Genomic DNA, 18,804 nt, shown 5'->3' on the forward strand with positions numbered 1-18,804 from the left:
GTAATTTCCAATATGTTAAGAGATCAAAAGCCATCCTCTCGCCACTGAGGCAGTAATCGTTCTTCTCTGCTGGGGGCTGCTTGGGACTGTGGTAGGGATATGCAAAAGCTCCTGGCATTTCCAAAGATAGAAGGGCGACATTTCTTTAGACTTTGAAGTTAATAATCCTTCAGAAGTTAAAAAACTGAGGGATTTTTCAAAACCCTTTTAATGTTCTATATGCCATGTGCGAAAGTAAATATCTGTAAGAAATCACTGAGGGCTGGTGCGAAGCTCGGAGGAGCTCTCTGCGCTCTCCCGTGTCACCAACTGGCACAATCTCTTGCCACTGAGGGTGTGACTAGGTTGTGCTTCCATCAAGCACTATTCGAGGATTTGGTTTTGGCATCGAATGTTTTAAGAATTATACTAGAAATGGATGTGAAATTCATTGCCCATGCTATCATCAATGAGCCCAAGCAGTGGCATTATGAGATGACTATCCCTGCCATCAAGACATGACTCTTCCTAAGGCTAAGATGCTTTCAATTGCTTCTTCACGCATGTGTCTAGTTGTTGGAAATGATCTATTGGTGAGGAGATGGGATAAATTTGCACTCGGGATTCTGTTTCATTTTTACCACAAAAGAGAAAAATATCTTGAATCCCAACAGGTTAATGTGTTCCTAATGGGCCCAGAGCCCAGAGTCATTTTTCTGTTGAATTCAATTCAGATTTTCATGACATGCTAAGTGACAGAATCCTGCTGAATTTGATTTTAGACAACTCCAAGTATCTCAGGGTTTGTTGCCACTATTGCTTGAGGTTCTTGCTTTTAATACAGAGAGATTTCATTTTATTCCTTGGACCAGTTATATTCAGGCTACTTAAAATAAGGGAAAAGCCTCACTAAGAAAATATATTCCTAGGCATAAAGGAGACCTAAGTTTGGAACTTCCCCTTGGAGATAAAATAGATTGTTTCAACTTAAATGATAAGCCCCTCTACCATCACCCCTCCTCCTTTTCACCATTTTGTTTTATGTATTTTATGGCCTCAATGTTGGCAAGCAGCAGATGGATGAATGAGTACCTAATAGTCATCAAGAGAGAAAGAAGAATAAAATCAGACTAGAAATCCAGAAGTGTAGGCAACAAGCCTGTAAGCATCAAGCTTCATTTGGAAAGAAAGTATGGGCAAATGGCCTGAGACAAGAAAAATTATGAGATAGGAACTTGAAATGTCATAATATCGTTATACCCAACACAGAAAACCATGAGCGAAAAGAAAGTACTTATTTTCCCAAAGCTGACTCACCAAACTGGAGCTATCCTAACTCATAGCCAACAAGGTGCAATATTATTGCTCAAACTCCTCAAGGGTTTCTACCCCAATGATTCCATGAAGTATTCTCTTTTTGAGAATTTTCTGTTAACTACCCTGAATAACTGATCCAAGGAGTAAAATAAAACTTCTCCATATCAAAATATGGAGCTGGTAAGACTAAATGATTTATACTGACTCTTACACAAATCTTTCCAGAACGATTTCAATATAATTGCTCCCCATACTCTCAGGAATCTCTTTTTTTGTCCTCGAAAACCATCGTTATGCCTCTGCTTTCTTCTCTTCAAGATTAAAGGGCCCGTTGTTTCTTTAACTAGCTTTACTTAGGGCCTTTGCTTGCTCGTGGGTCTCTCTTAGGTTTACTGCACTTCTTGTTGTGAAGGAGGCTGTGGGATGTGGTACTCCAAGTAGAAGACTGAGACTATGGCAGGTAAGTTTAACCTAATCATAAATGCACGAGGAGGTGAAAAGGTGAAATTTGGAAAGTTAGTGATTGTTTGTATGTTGCTCTATCAGCTTGGATGATAATTGTCCTCTAAGACGAGAGAGGCAAATAGTCTACTCCCACTGGACTGAGTACATGAGATTGGAGTGGGAGTGGGAGGGTAGTTATGGAAAACAAAATATCAAGCATAAAAATGAAACTAGAGTTACGGCTCAATTATTCAACATTACCATAAATGTCATTAAGGAGTAGCATGATCCAGGACTTGCTCGCCTCTAAAGATTGCTTAACACTTAAGAAATAGTTGTTTAGCTCTTCTCCTACCCTTGCTCAAAAGGGAAGATTCAAGGTTTGGAATTTTGGGGTTTCCTGTTGGAAGAACAAGATGAATGGGGAGATTCTGAGTTGGGGGGACTCTGTCCCTTTTGCTTCCACTCCTTGCAACCAGGGCTGTTCTGCTTACCCACTCTTTTCATCTTCAAGGAAATTACAATGAACAATAATTAGCCAGTACCTAATTATTCAGCTCCCCTCTTCTATGGGTGTGTGCCCCGCATTCTTGCTGCACCTGAAACGCAGTTAATCCATGAATATATGAATTGACACTGAATAATGTCAAATTGATTGCATATGATATTTGTTGAATAATTAGACATCTGGTTTTGAAACAGAATTTTAGATCATCAACCATTGTGATACTCAGCTCACAGGAAAACTGTGATAATTCTCAAAGAGTTCTGATTTCTTGAAAGGAAAATGCTGCATAATCACAAGGCAAGCTCTCTTCCTAATGCCTCAGGGCATAACAATATTCTCTCTTAAACCACTGTAGAGCACCAACATTCACTGATTTCCTTCCCCCATCTTCCCATATCACAGGCCATGGAATGGGTTAATTTTCTACATTCTGGATTCAGACTTTGAATTCCTATGCATGTTCCTTTGTTCAGATTACAGGGGAAAACTCTACCTGCAGTGAGTGCAGAAACACGGCGCTAAGAAGGACTTTTGGAAGTCAAAAAATTTATCTCTCTGCCTTTCTGTAGGTCTGCATCCCTTGTCACTTGGTCAAGAACTCCTGGGATTTTGAGGCAGTGTGGGATGAATGCAGGATATCCGACTCCAGCACACAGTCAAAATTTCAGCCTAGCAGTGAATGCACAGTACTCTCTATCTTCCTACTGTGCCCTGAGTAAAGACTTTTCACTTCATACATCATTCACAACTTGCTACAGGGATTTCACAAAGCCAGCACATATCCTTTTCACAAAGAAAAAAAAAAAGAAAGAACAAGTCTAGGGAGGGAAAAAGTGTGTCTACCAAGTGTAGTAGTATCAACCAGGAAACTAACAAAGCGCAATGTAGTTGGGGGTGTTAATCAATTAAACAAATTGAGTTTCTCATTCTGTTCAACATTTGAAGAAATCTAGAGAATTTTAGAGTCAAACATGATTAGGCAGTTTTATTCTCTTGTTTGGCTATTGGGCCTTGAGGAGCAAGGCAAAAGCTGGAAGCTGGAAGCTATTTTTCCCCTAGAGAAATTTGGTAAACAGATACTGAGTTAATCCCACCATCTGGCTCACAAAATCCCAGAGTCCCAGAGGAGGGTGCCACCTGTAGGTGCTAGAGATACTGTCAGTGCTGGGTGTGCTGCCCCCAGTGACTGAAAGCAGAGGACCCAAAACACACAAGAGGAAGGAATGCCTTCACTTGAGTCCCTGGATGTTTCATGCCAGGATTCTGCTCCGCATAAAGATGAAAGGACAGCTTATTTCTTGCTAATTCTTGAGGCATTTTCCTTTTTCTACAAGATAATTCTTTATGAGCATCATGATTATTTCCTAATTAGCACTTCTACTAAATAGTAATTGGAATTCCCCCTATTCTACATTATGCTATATTACATTATCTTACTTTACTCCCCCCATTCTATATTATGTTATATTATATTACATTATATTACATTACATTCTGGTTGGACTTTGTAGTAGCTTGATGGGCAGAGTTGAGTGGAAGAAATTGAGCCATAGTGAATTAGTCAGAAGAATTAATGAGAGAGAGAGAGAGAGAGAGAGAGAGAGAGAGAGAGAGAGAGAGAGAGAGAGTCATTAGTTTCCAAGTAGTGAATTAATTTAGGAAAACCGCTGGATAGGTTGTTTTCATTGCCTTTCCTCTTGAGAAATAAAAAATGTTGATTTTTGAAGCTTGGTGAAAAAGATCTGGAACTGTAAACATGTACTTTGTTTATTAAACTGAGTTATGTTAGACACTAATTGCTCATTCCATTCTTCTCTTCGCTTATACTTATCCCATGTCCTTTTCCCTATGCCTGCATGAAGAAATGAGGTGCAGGTTGTTTTCCATGTCTTGGTCATAGACTTCGAAGCCTACCAAGTCCATAGACAGAGCTATAAGCTATAGACAGAGCTAAAACAAGGTGCCAAGTATACAGGGCTCCAGTATATGTCACCTGTCTGCCCCGTACTTAGCCTCCGGGCCTGGGAGCCCCTCCCACACCACACTGCACAGGCACACGAAGAGCCTCCACTCATCCATCAAGTTCTGCCCCTTTTTTGACTCTTTGGTTTCCTGATCCCTATACTTTCTTGATCTTTTTCCTGGTCTCCCACATCCTCTCCTGACCCTGGGTTTGGGGCATCTACTCTGTTTCCTCTTTCTGGATTACTAGAAAGTAATCCACAGGCCGCCTCTACTCCAACTCTGAGGTTGACCTAATCCCCTGACTTTGGGAGTTTCACAGTTCTGAACAGAGCTCCTTCCATCAGACTAGCCCTGTGGGATCCTATTGGCTCTGATCTCATATGGCCAGAAAGGGAGTTTGGGATTCCTACCTTGCACTGAGCACCCAGGGAAGCAGAGGAGAAACCTTTCAGACAACTCTAAATTCATTTCCCATCCTCATGCAAGAGGTCAGTCCTATAAGAGCAAACTGAAGACTAGAAGATCTATGGGGGAGAACCAGACTCACTGTATCATTCATCCGCTCGGTAAACATCTGTTAAGCTTCCATTATGTAAGATGCTACTAAGTTCTCCATGTTTGTGCTGCTCAAGAGGATGAGGCTAACACCTATCCCATAGGAACAAGCTTGGAATAAAATCACTGCAGCGTGTTGCAATTTTTTTTGGCCAATTAACAATCAAAGTGCCTGATCGTTGCCATGGCCCAGATGCCAACAACATGTTGCTCAAAAGGTCACAATGACAGATTGCTTATAGGAAGTGTTATGTGTAAACCTCAGGCAGAATGCACGATGTCAGGACAATGTCCAAATCCATTATCTTCCCCTGTGGTTACTTCTAATGATTTTTCTGGTATCTGCCTGCTTCATGAGACATTCTATGAGTCCAACAAGGCTGATTCACCTCTTTATCATCATTCAGCTTGTGGATTCTAATATTCACCACATGTTTGATTGGCTTATCTGCCTCGTGCCTGGAAACTTAGTCGAGAGGAAATCCAAGATCACAAGATAATGGAACAGATATTTAAATCCCTTAATACAAGTGGCTGGCTTTGTTTTCCCTTATTTTACAGAAAAGAAAAGCAAGGCATAGTTGTACCTGGGTGGTGTAGTCTATAATAGGACCCATGCATTTGGGCCTTCTGCATTCAGTTTCCCAAAGGAAAAACAGAAGCATCACAGTAAAGAATAAAAATCCATGACAAGAGGAAAGGAATAGAGTGTGCACACATAAAAATAGGTTTCGAGTACCTCTGTCTGGTAGCTTGGAAAGGTGACAAATAATGTAAGGGTTAGAAATGAATAAGATTCTAATGATTTCACGCTAGCAACACTACAATGGTTTATTTTCAATGGTACTGCAGGTAGAGACCAACTTAATGGCAGTTGCCTATAAAGCCAATGTAAATGGATAGTTTGGAAACTGAAGAGAGAAATTCTTTGGATAAAGAAAATGTATAGGGTTTTTATGAGTAGCTTCTTTCAATCAGCCATTATTCCCTCAGAAGTCTTTAATAACTCTGTGGTATCTTTAATGTAAAGCTTTCCTTAACAAAGATATTGTTACATTAAAAAGAAAACTTTTTAATACTAGCCCTAAAGTTACAGAGAAGCTAGTGAAAATCAATTGAAGAACCATAGGCATGTTGCCTTACTGTGAATACTAGAGACTTGGAAGAATTTCTGCCCAATTGTGCTAGGTTTATAAAGATTTTCGTAATAGTGTTTGGATTCAAACTAGCTTTTGTTCGAAGTACTGGAACAGCACAAAGGGGGTGTGCAGGAGAAAGACATGAGTAGGATAGGACAATAGTTTTCTAAACTTTGAGAGCATAGTGCTTCCCCAGGGAGTCGCTGACTACATTTCCCCCTATGTATATCACTGAGAGAAATGCTGGATTCTTGGAAAATGAGCAGAGGGCTGCCCAACTTCCTGGGGTATCAGAGAATGGAAATACCACTGAAATCTAGCAGTCTTCCATCGTTGGTGTTGGAATGTCAGTTGGTTCAACCACTTTGGAAATCTGTTTGGCAGTATCTACTAATATGATACTGAATATATATATACCTTATCACCCTTTAAGTATATACCCTAAAAAAATATTCACATCTACAAAAATGTTCATAGTAGCACTATTTGAAATAATCTCAAACAGTAGAGATTGTTCAAATGTCTATCAACTGTAAAATAGACAAATTAAGGTAATTTCACAGGAGAGAATACTACATAGCAGTTAGTATTACAATTACTTGCAGCAATATAAATGAATCTTATGAACTCCACGTTGATTGTAAGAAGTCAGATACAAAAGAGTTCATAGTGAGTTCACTTATTTACGTTCTAAATAATAAAAGTTATTTTATGATGCTAGAAGTCAGAATAGTGGTTATTCTTAGGTACTGTAAGGGACAAAAGGGAAGCTTCAGTTTCTGATCCCAGTGTTGATTAAAAGAGTAAAGTGAGTTTGTAAAAATTTACTGAGCTACTCAGTTACATTTTAAGTATATATATATACATATATATGTGTGTATATATATATATACTTAAAATATATATATGTATATATATACACACATATGTGTATATATATGTATGTACGTATATATCTTAGTCTATATATGTATGTATATAGTATATATATGTATATATATGTATGTGTGTGTATGTATGCATCTTAGTCTATTTTGGCTGTTATAACAAGATACTGTAAACTCGGTGGCTCATAAACAATATTTACTTCTCACGATCTGGAGGATTGAGGCCCCAGCAGACTTAATGTCTGGTGAGAGGCTGCTTTCAGGTACATAGCAGCCATCTTTCCATGGTGTCCTCACATGCAGAAGGGACAAAGTACCTTCTTGGATCTCTTTTATAGTGTCATTAATCCCTTTCTCACAAGTGACTTAATCACCTCCAAAAGTTCCTGCCTCCAAATACAATCACATGGGGGGATTGTGTTTCAACATATGAACTTGGAGAATACAAACACTGAATCTATAGCAGTGTGTTCTTCTTCAATGAACTCCCTTCCAAAAGATTGATGCAATGAAAATAAACCTTTCCTACATAGCAGAAATTAGAAATAACAAATATGTAATAGAAAAAAGACTTTGCTTATAAAATTACACACACACACACACACACACACACACAATACAAAATACCTGAGAACATATCTGCAAGAAATTTTCAAGATATCTCTGGAAAGAAGAATTTTGAATAAATGAAGATACTTACATGCTCATAGGTGAGAAAACTCCCTGTAATTCAATAACAAAGTCATACCTGCAGCCATACCTTCTGTGGTCCACTTCACCATGGGAGAGCAATGCCAGCTCCAGGGCTCAGACTAAGTCAAACTCAGACTATAGATGAATCTCGTACTCAGCAGAGAGTTGGAGGCAGAACTAGTAAAATATGGATATTACCTGGCATTCTACTTGATGAGACATAAAGGGAAAGTGGAGATTCTCCGATCAGTGTCTTAATGTTGTATAATTTCCACTTCACTATGTGTTTGAAAAGAAGCAAAGAACAGTATTGGACAGAAAGGGAAAATGACTCTAATTTTAACAGAACCTAAGACAAATGTCATATCCTACTAGAAAGCAATACACTCATAAAACTCTAGTGGATAAAACAGGGTGGAATCATGAAAGGAATAAACAGACCAGTGGGAAACAATAAAGAATTAAGAAACAAATCCACATAAATTAGGAGATCACATTTAACACTCATCTTAGCAGACTATTCATTTATTTTATTTTATCATCAATTTAACTATTTCTTTTTTTTTTTTTTTAGGATGGGTACAATTATAAGGTGTCAGGCATACCATTTCTATTATTACTTTATTCTTAAATTATAGGGTTAGAATAATGGGTTCAGTTGAAAGAGAAATATACTGATTGCCACATTGCCTCATTTAATCTAATGTTTACTCTTGTGCCAATAAAATATTTATATTTTTCTTTTCTGTGTTTTCTTTTTTCTATTGCTTTGGGTTTTTTTTTTCCCCTGAAAAATGATTTAATTACTATTACATATGATGCCTAAGAAAGATAATAGCAGTTAATCTTGTAACACTATACTCCCCCACCGAATTAACAGACAAAAATTAAGTCTGGTAATAGTAAATATAGGTGATGATATGAAGTGATGACAACTCTCAGATACTCCCTGTAGGAGTATAAATTGACACAATTACTTTGACATTATCTAGTTACATTAAATGTATGCATAACCTGTGATCCAGCAATCCCACCCCTTAGTGTGTGTGTGTGTGTGTGTGTGTACTCTTTTGCACAGATGCACCAGGAAACATGTATAAGAATGTTCGTAGCAACATTATTTCTGAAATATAGATACTACCTATATCCCCATCAATAACAGAAAAGATAAACTGTGGTATAGCATATAATGGAATATCATACAGCCATGAAAATAAATGAATCTCAGCCACATTCAACTGCATGATCTCAAGAGATAGAAACCAAGCACAAAAGAACATGTACAATATGAGTTTACTTACATAAAACTCAAAAGCAGGCATTATTACCCTCGAGTGTTTAGAGATGTGCAATCAGGTGGCAAGAGTATTAAGAAACATGAAGAGGGCAACAACCAGAAAAGTCAAGAAAGTGATAACCTTTGAGGGAAGGAAAGGGATTGAGACTCGGAAGGGGCACATGGGCGTTTGGGGGGTATTGGTAATGGTTGATTTCTTTAACTGGTTCATAGTCACACAGGTAACACTTATCAGACATGTGTTTAGATTTCATCACCTTTCTACATATGTGCTTTATTTCACAATCTTTTAGTTAAAATAAGTCTAACATTTGGGGTATGTTTTCTTGAGAGTCCAAGGACATATGTCTCTGAATTATGACTTTCCTTTCCCTGTGGGCCTCCCCTGAGACCCACAACTCCTCATAATTCAGGTTTACTATGTGTAGCACCCTGTGTTAAGAAATAAATAACTCTTGGTCCTGAGATACTTCACATATCACATGAAGCCGAGCTAGCTCAGCATTCTCTATTTTAGAAATTTGGATTTATTTCTCCCCATAGGATATATCGTGAGCCTGTAATTGACTTTTTTTTTTTTTTTTTTACTATACTTTTAAAATGAATCCAGGCTGTTTTAAGGTGTATTTTTGATCTAGTGAAATACAGAGTGCTATCGGTTAGATATTCTGAATGTCATCTGTTTGTTATCATTTAGTAATGTGATATGGCTTGTATGTCCACTTTAGGGGCTTTTTAAATTTCTGTATTCACCACTATTGCAAAATCAATCAAATGTGAGCAAAAGCAAAGGCAACTTGAATGACCCAAAACTGAGATTCGAGCTGCCAAAACAAGCAGTGAAACAATTTTTACTAACTCTAGCGATTGTCAGAAAGATAACAGAAAGATAAACTTTATTTCAAGTACGTTTTTGAAAGATCTGGAAATGTGGTTATCAGAATGCAGATTGTACAAAACTTTAGGTCCCCTGATTATTCACAGATGCAAATTATCATGCAATTGAGAGCATATTAAGATATTGCAAAGATATTCTGACATTAGTATGCTGCCTTTGTTACTTAGGGTCAGTCTGCTCATTCTTTTTACAGTTTGTATTCTTCCACAGATGGAAAGTGATCAGGTAAGAATGATTCAAACATATTCAACTTGTTAAACATGTGTCCTACCAGAGAATAGAATTTTTGTAAAAAGAGGCAAAAAATAGTCACTTTTTTCTTCATATATTTTGGAATTGTTTGATTATGATTAAAAGAGTATTCCATAATTGTATGTACTTATATTTACATTTCATATTAAAATCAAGGTAAAAACATGAAATTGATTGGCCAGCCCTGCTACATTTTCTTCTTCTTTTCATGGTTGGCTACGTTTGTTTCTTCACGTGTCAGTTTAAAAGCCATCACTCTCACTGAGGTAGGTTCTTCCTGTTATTCTCTGTCATGGTACATTTTTCTTCCACTCGTTATCATTTATCACATTTTTAATTGCATGCTTATTTTACTGTTTATTTTGCCCTCTGTCTGCCCCATTGACTCAAATATCCATCAGGATAGCGATAGTGTCTATTTTTTCACCACACTATAGCCTGTGCCTAGAGTAGTGCTGGGCATAGTTACTCAAATATTTGGCGAGTGGATGGAAGAAAGAAAAGGAAGAAAGGAAGAAAGGAAAGAAGGAAGAGAGGGAGGGAGGGAGGGAGGAAGGAAGGGAGGGAAAATTACCGGATGGAAACTACTCGATTAAAACTTCCATTTTACCCTCTTGTACAAACAATGATGTTGCAATCCCAGTTTTGAATTCTTCCTTGCATTATTTTACCAGACACCTACTCATAGTATTAAAGGGAGCTCAACACTAGGAATCAGCATTATGGATTCCATTTGGCCGTGGAACAAACCCACTGAGTTAAAGCAGGTTTCACCTTCTGTCAGAAATGCCTTTATCTTCTCCTAACGCATCATCTTAGATAGTAACACTCACCTCCTCTCTCCTCCAAAAAGCAATGTAATGAAGATAAATAGGCATTTAGAGACAGGTAATCTCATGATAACAGATCCCTGTTATTTACACCAGCAAAACCATTTCCAGTGTCAGGACTTGCCTGCACTCATGAGGGTCAGATTCTACCAGTTCGTGATCTGTAAAGGTGGAGGGTTCATTAGGGTTGTGAGAACAGCTGTCTCTGATGGGTTGTGGATCAGATTACAGGATCTCATTAACTCGCTCTCTTTGCCTGCTTCAAGACTTTTGTTAGGACCAAGACCTATTATTTCAACTTGTCTGAGGCTGAGGATTTTGTTTTACCTACTTCTGGTCAGTATCATTTTAAAGTGTATGCTAAAGAAAAGCAATAAGAAAAATGTTTGTTGCAAATGTTGCTGGAAAATATAGAATTATTTCAAATCTCTGAGAAACTAGTTATTATTTAAAACTTCCTAGTTATCTAGTTAAGAATGACACTGTTCAAATCTTGGTTAATTTGCAATAGTCTGTTAAATATAGAGACATTATTACAAATCTTAGGAAGTTTTATTGTTTTATGATGCTTTATGTTTTTAAATTTTGGTTTGGTAACTTATTAGAGGAATGAAAATGGCCCAAGTGTTATCAAAGGCACCCGTGTCTACTGGGGGTTCAGTCAGCACAACAGACTTATCTCAGAGAGAGGGCTAGCGTTCTAGTTCTTCAAAATACAAATTGCAAGGGCATACTGGTCTTCTGCAAGAGTCTGCTGTGGACAAGTGAAGGGCGATTGGAGAATGTTCTAAGATAAAAGGAAATATATGTCCTAAGCCTTGGGAAAAAGAGAACATGCAGGGATTAAGAAAGAAAAAGAATGCCATGTGCTAAAGAATGAAGTGCAGTGGGAAGAGTGAAGCAAGAACTGGCGCGGGTAGGTACAGGGCTTTACAGTATTTTAAGAATGTTGCTCTTTAACCCCAAAACAAAGTAAGGGCTTTTGCACGGCTTTCACCATGCATGAAAGTAGGAAGGTAGGAATGTGTTCAGATTTGCTTCTTGAGAAGACACGTAGACTTGAGATGGAGGGTTAGTAAAAGTACGTTTTAGATGCTATTGCAGTGATCCGGGGTGAGAAATCATGGTAGTTTGGATTGGGATGTTGACCATAGATAAAGGAGAATGGAAATGAAAGCATTCAGTCCACATTTAAGACATAAAAATCTATGTTACTTGTCAGTGAATTGAGTATGTAGGGTGAGGAAAAAGGAAGGTTCAAAAATGAATTCCACATAGCTTTTTCAGCAACCGGGTGAATAGTCATGCCATTTACTGAGAGTTAACATTGGAGAAAACCACATGGGAAAGAACAGATAATGAATTCACGCTGATATATATTGAGCTTGAGGTCCTTATATCCAAGAGAAGAGATTACATAAGCATTTAGATACAGTTCTAGGGCTCAGAAGAGAGGTCTGACATCAGCACTGATAATTCAGGTGATGAGAATGGATGAGATGGCTTGGCAAGAGAGTACTCGGTGAAAAAAGAGGGTTTGAAACAGAGGTCTAACATACTCCAACATTTAGTGGTTATAGGAGGAGAACTGACAAAGAGGCTGAATAAGAGCAGTCATAGAGGTAGAAGGAAAGCATGAAGAGTGGAGAAAGGGAGGAGGGTGATTTGGATGGAGGGAAGGATCAGGAATGGAGGGGCAAGTTAATGCTGTTGAACATAGAATAAGATGAGAACTGGAAATTGTTTGCTGGATTTAGCAATATGATGGTCACAGATAACTATAGAAAGAGCTCTTTTGTTACAGTGAAGGAACAAAGGCCGAACAAAGGTCTTAAGAGGAATTAGTGGAATGTGAAGAAATGGAGAAAGTGGATACAGAGTTTTGACAAATTTCATTGTGAAGAGAAAAGGGAGGCTTGGTAGATGAGAGGGAAAGTATCATAGATTGGGGCTTCTTTTCTTATTGTTAGAAAGGAGAAGCCAGATGATATTTAAATATTGATGGGAACAGTCCAGTTGAGAGGGAGGGGTTGAATAAACAGGAAAGAAAAGGGGTTGTTGGTTATATTGTCTAAGGATACATGCTGCTGCTGGTATCATCCTGCGCTAATTGCAGGCTCCCCCTGTGTCTTTTTTCTTGTTTATCAGCAGACACTACAAAAAAGACTCTCTCTATCTGCCAAGCATTGCCTCCATGTTCAGCTTCCCGAACCAGTAACCTTTACTTTGACCAAGCCTCTTTTTGATCTATCAAACTGTCATGGGCTCTTGCTCTCTCAGATTAATCTAGTTCAGCCTTCCAAATTGACTTTTCCTTTGTCCCAAGACAACAGTCATAGCACAACCAATGCTTTAGCTATGGATGTTAGGTCCTCACCATTGGCCAGATCACCAGGGCTTTCTCTTGCCCAAAGTGGGAAGTGAATGAAATAAACACTAAATTCACAAAATATCAATACTTTTCAATGGCTGAAAATATTTGCCTGGTATCATAGGAAGAGCCTATAACAATCTCTTACTGTACCTTAAAGAATACCTAACTTCAAGGACAACCTACAATTGTAAGCCAGATGTTGTACACCCTTGACATTCTCTATGCATGCTTAATGGGTTTCCCTCTCAGGTCTCCCTCTAGCTAGGTTTCCATTAAATTCAATATGGTTGTAACTCCTACAAAAATCTGGTCCCATCTGTTTTATGTTTCTTTCCTAAACCTTTTAATGTCCTAACTTATTTCTTTGGAGAAAATATTGAAAGCTGAAAGTAGTAGATAAAGATTTGTGTTCAGGAAACAAGCTGTCAACACAGCTGTATGGTGTAATTTTTACCAAAAGTTCAATATTACCTTAATGTGTATTCAGGGAAAAAGCTATAAATATAATGTTCACTCTAAATGGAATCATAAAACAATAGACTATTTTATGGCTTTTTACCCAGACATTGATTTGAAGCAGTTTTATACTCTATTATTTCTGATTCTTCTGTGATTACTATTGGTGTTTTATAATAAATGAAAGGAAGAAAATAAAGAAGGAAGGAAAGAAAGAAGGAATGAAGGAAGGAAGGAAGGAAGGAAGGAAGGAAGGAAGGAAGGAAGGAAGGTAGGAAGGAAGGAAGGAAGAAAGGGAAGAGAAGAGAAAGGGAAAAAGGGAGGAAGGGAAGGAGCTAAGGAGGAAGAGAGAAAATATTTTAAAATCCACTTTTGTTTTTGCCTTAACTAACAAGCACATGAACACCTGATTTAAAAATCCAGAATCCTGTGATATTTCCTTGGGTTACATCTCTGCTTACCTCATGCTAAGAGGTAGCACAATACAGATCATAAACTTTGGAGATAGATCTTGGCTCAAATACCAGCTCCATTGTTCACAATCTATGAGAACTTGGGCAATTTTCTAACTCTATGAGCCTCAGTTTCTTTATGAAATAATAATATGAACCTTGCTGGGTCACTGTGAGGATTATATTGGACTATGTGTACAATGTGAATTATATATCAGTAAGTGGCAGCTAGTGTAAAATGGAGACCTAACACATGCATGCCTGTTATTCCTTTCATGAGGGAAGAATCTAATTGGAGTAAGAGCAATTCACAGTAAATGGAGTCATTCACACTCAAGTTGTGACTCTCACAATGGAGTGGGCTAAATGCTCCTTAGCATGATGATGTCGGCATTATGGTTTCCCATGAAATATGCTTTCTTCCTATGCAACTAGTCTGTATGTCTTTGGGGCGGGATTGGGGATATGGTGAGTGCAAATGAATACTTGCTTTGATGAATATGCTTGCTTCTTAAGGCAGAGGAAATCAACCACATTTCTTGCTGGTAGGGAAGTTGAATCAAGGCACTTTCTATCTCTTTGACGCATAAATCCAGAGCAAACCCCTTTCCCTTTGGAGTTTGCAAAGCCTGGGATGCTTGGGTTCATGGCTGCAGGAAGAACACAGAGGAGGAAACTATGGCAAGGAGCAATAGAGATTCCTGAAGGGTGGGTGTGAACACCAGACTGAGGCTCTAGAAGAAAGACCTGTAAGACAACAAACTGGAGAGAGTAGAAGAGGGTTAGAAAAGAGGGATAACCCATGAGAACACCCCTTCCTCCTAAAGGTCTGAGTCTGTACGTGTCCCCCACGCACAGCCTTTTGTGGTGGGAGGGAAAAAGAAAATCTGGTGTTCCCAGGTAATATTGCTCAGGGACACCTTCCTGACTTTTTGTAAAAAATACGTGTATCTTATTTGAATCCTGGTGTTTGTATTTGATCTGGGGAAGACTAGCTGGGTGAAGTGTGCTTGGGAAAGGAAGGGTCATGATTTTCTTTTCACCATGTAGAAGGTTCTTTGGCCACCTCACCAAACACGCACATTCCCACGCATTGTTCAACATCACAGAGGAGCCATTAGCCAGCTGTGACTGAGATTACTCACCAAGCAAAAAGGGATTTCCAGATTTCCTCCTATAACCCCCTATGAGAGAATAAAAGATTGGGCTCCCTCAGTCCATTGTTAAATGTTGAGAATTATTCCTCAATGTGCTTTGCAAATTTTTATGTCCAACAAAGCCTAACATCACAGCTATGCTGTTGGCATGACCACCCTCCTACTACTCACTTTCACTGCCCACTCCCAGCAGCCTTCCTTCTCCTTTAATCCCAAACCTTAGTAAGTCTTCCTCTTTCCACACAAGATTCCTAGTTTCTCCAGCTATCATTAGCTAGGTATCCAATCTGCTTTTAGTTATTACATTTCAACTAAACACACACATCCCTATTTCCACTCATCCTCCCATTGGGAAGAATTTGGGAATCAGTAACAATTCATGTTGTGTGTGTGTGTGTGTGTGTGTGTGTGTGTGTGTGTGTGTGTGTGTGTTCAGGTTTCTATTTGGTTATCCTGATAACAAAATCAAACCTCAAGGGTGTTCTTTCATATTTGGGTTACTGTTAGATATAAGCCTGGATAAGTGGGTCAGAGGTCAAAATAATTCAAGGCCAAGGGACAGTGATCAAAACAATTTGGGGCCAAAGCCCAGAAAAGAGTGACTTAGGAGGGCTTGAAACCTTCAGATAGCCATGCCACATGTAAACTGATGCTGATTACAAAATGGGGGAAATTATAGGGCCTGACAGCCCTTCTAGAGCTAAAGCTTGCTATAAATCCCTTAAAGTTTTAGCTCCATTCCTAGATTTATTTTAATAATCTAGCTTCTGGATCAGCAACTTCACCAGGACTGATCCTAATCAGGAGTGTGAGGCCAACATTTCACCTTTCTTCCGGACATCCCACTTGGCGGCCTTCCTCAGCAGCAAATCCGCAACTGAGCCCAGCATCTTCACCCTTCCAAATTCCCTATATCTTTGTCTATGTTAACAATTACCCAGGTAACCAGGAAAGAAACATTGATTCGTCTTCTCCCTCACTCTACATCCAATTTAACAATCAACTCAGCTGTTTCTACTTCCTAATACTCACTATACATTATCTTTTCCCCTTGCCCATATCTTCCCTACTTCAGATCTTTATCACTGGCTTCCTAACTGGTTTCTCAGCTCTAATCTCCAATATCCTCTATTTCACTCACCTGTCAGCAAAATAACCTTTCAAAATACTTCGATGGCTCCTCTTCGTCCACAGGATCCAGTCTAAACCCATTATCAAATTTTATAATTTACTTTATAGTCTGCATCGACCTTCCCTTCTGGCCGCGTGTTCCACCACCCTTCCTCAATGCTTCTATTGGTGTAAAGTGGTCACTTCATACTCCATGTTCTTTTACATCTTCAAGCTGTAACTTCTACCTGAAATGTACTTTACTCACTTTTCCCTGGCTGCAAAATTTGGCCCAAATATTACTTTCTCTAAATCCTTCATTGATTCCTCTCTACTAAAGTCAGTTTCTTTCTCTTAATGATCCCATAGCATTTTGACTGTGAGTCAGTACAGTACTAGGGCTGCGTGTTATTTATTTTTTTTTGGATCCCATTACCTAAAATAGAACCTACCTCATCAAAGTTACTCACTATTTATTGAATAACTGAGACACCATGGACTAGTTTTTACATGATAATCAAACAATTATTAAGGTAATTAAAAACTAAACAAAGAGCAAGCCAGGAATAGAAAGATGTTTTCTTAATTTGACAGACTAAAAACTAAAAAACACTTGTAACCGGCGTTATACTTAATGGTGAAATATTGAATTGCTCTCAAAGTCAAAAATAAGACAAGGATGTAGGCTATCACCATTTCCCTTCAACATTTTACCAGGGTTCTAGTCAATGCCATAGGAAAAGAAAAAAATAATTTATGTGAAAAGACATTAAGCTTATGTGTTAGAGATTACTGAACTTTACACACTTACTGCATGTATCTTTTACCGTATATATGGTGTATATATAGATACATATAGATATATACCATATATGTGGCAATATATATACACGGTGGCTGTGGCTTTGAAGATAGAGGAAGATAGATACAAGCCAAGGAATGAAGTAGCCTGTAAGTTATATATATATCTCACTTAAAGAAACTGAAACTAAAAATAATAAAGTTATCTTCAAATATTAACTTCACGACTCTTTTTACCTGGGCTTGTATCTATAGTTTAATGTCGAGTCAGACATTTTTACAAGTTCTATTTTTGGAACTGCTCCCGTAGCCTTCAGTACGGGAGCAAGGCAGCTGGGCTAATTCCTCATGGAGACAGCTTATTCAATGACTGACTGCTGAAAAAGCTGCTTTTTTCCTTCAGGTAATTTCCTTCAAAGACAAGTGGCTTTCTCCCTCTATTTTTTTCGGTTGAGATATAGTTCACATACCATAAAATTTATCCTTTTAAAGCATACAATATAGTAATTTTTAATATATTCTCAAGGTTGTAAAACCATCGCCATTATCTAATCCCAGAAAATTCCATCATCTCAAAAAGAAACCCTGTAACAATTAGCAGTCACTCCCCGCCCTCCACTAGCCCATCCAGCCCCTGGAAAGCACTAAACTGTGTCTATGAGTTTGCCCATTCTAAACATCTCATAAATAAAATCATAGGGTGTGTAGCTTTTTGTGAACAACAACGGATTTTTTTTAAATTAATATATTGCCAGGTGGAGTTCATAACAGATATAGATGTAAAAAGAATAACAACAGCATGAAAATATCTAGGGTGGTGGTATGTCAGCCAGTATGTGGCCCCACAAAGATGCCCCCATTCTAATCTATGGGACCTGTGAATATTTTGCATCACATGACAAGTGAAATTAAGGTTGCAGATGGAATTAAGGTAGATAAGTGAAATAGGGAAATTACCCTGGATTGTTTGACAGGATGCAATCTAATTATATAAACTCTTAAAAGTGAAAGAGTAAGGCAGAAGAGTGGGTCAAAGAGATGAGATGGGAAAAGGATTTGACTCACTGGTGGCCACTGGCTTTGAAGATAGAGGAAGATGGCTATAAGCCAAGAAATGCAGTGGCCTCTAGAAACAGAACTGTCCTCAATTTGCAGCCAGCAAGAACATGAGAATCTTGATCCTACAATCTCAAGTCACTGAATTCTGCCAGGAACCTGAGTGAGTGGGACATGGATTCCCCCAGAGCCCTCAGAAAGGAACACGGCCCTACCAGCACTTCGATTTTAGCCCAGTGAGACCTGTGTCAGCATTCTGGCTTACTCAAGTAGAAGATAACAAATTTGCATTGTTTTAGCCTCTAAATTTGTGGTATTTTGTTATGGTAGCAATAGAAAAACTAATACTAAATGTTGGTGACAATGCACAGCAACTGGGAGTCTCCGAGATTCTGGTAGGAATATAAAATGGTACAATCACTTTAGAAAACAGCGTGACAATTTCCTATACAGTTAAATATAAACTTACCATGTGACTCAGCAAATCTGTTCTTAGACACTTACCCAGAAAAGAGAACACGTCCGTAGAAAGATTTTACAAGAATATTCATAGTGTTTTTATTCATAATAACTCCGAACTGAACACAAATATCCATCAACAGATAAATGAGTATTTGTTTGTACCGTGGAATAT

The sequence above is a fragment of the Rousettus aegyptiacus genome, unplaced genomic scaffold (assembly GCF_014176215.1).
Source record: "Rousettus aegyptiacus isolate mRouAeg1 unplaced genomic scaffold, mRouAeg1.p scaffold_m13_p_13, whole genome shotgun sequence".
In the NCBI taxonomy this organism is placed as follows: domain Eukaryota; kingdom Metazoa; phylum Chordata; class Mammalia; order Chiroptera; family Pteropodidae; genus Rousettus; species Rousettus aegyptiacus.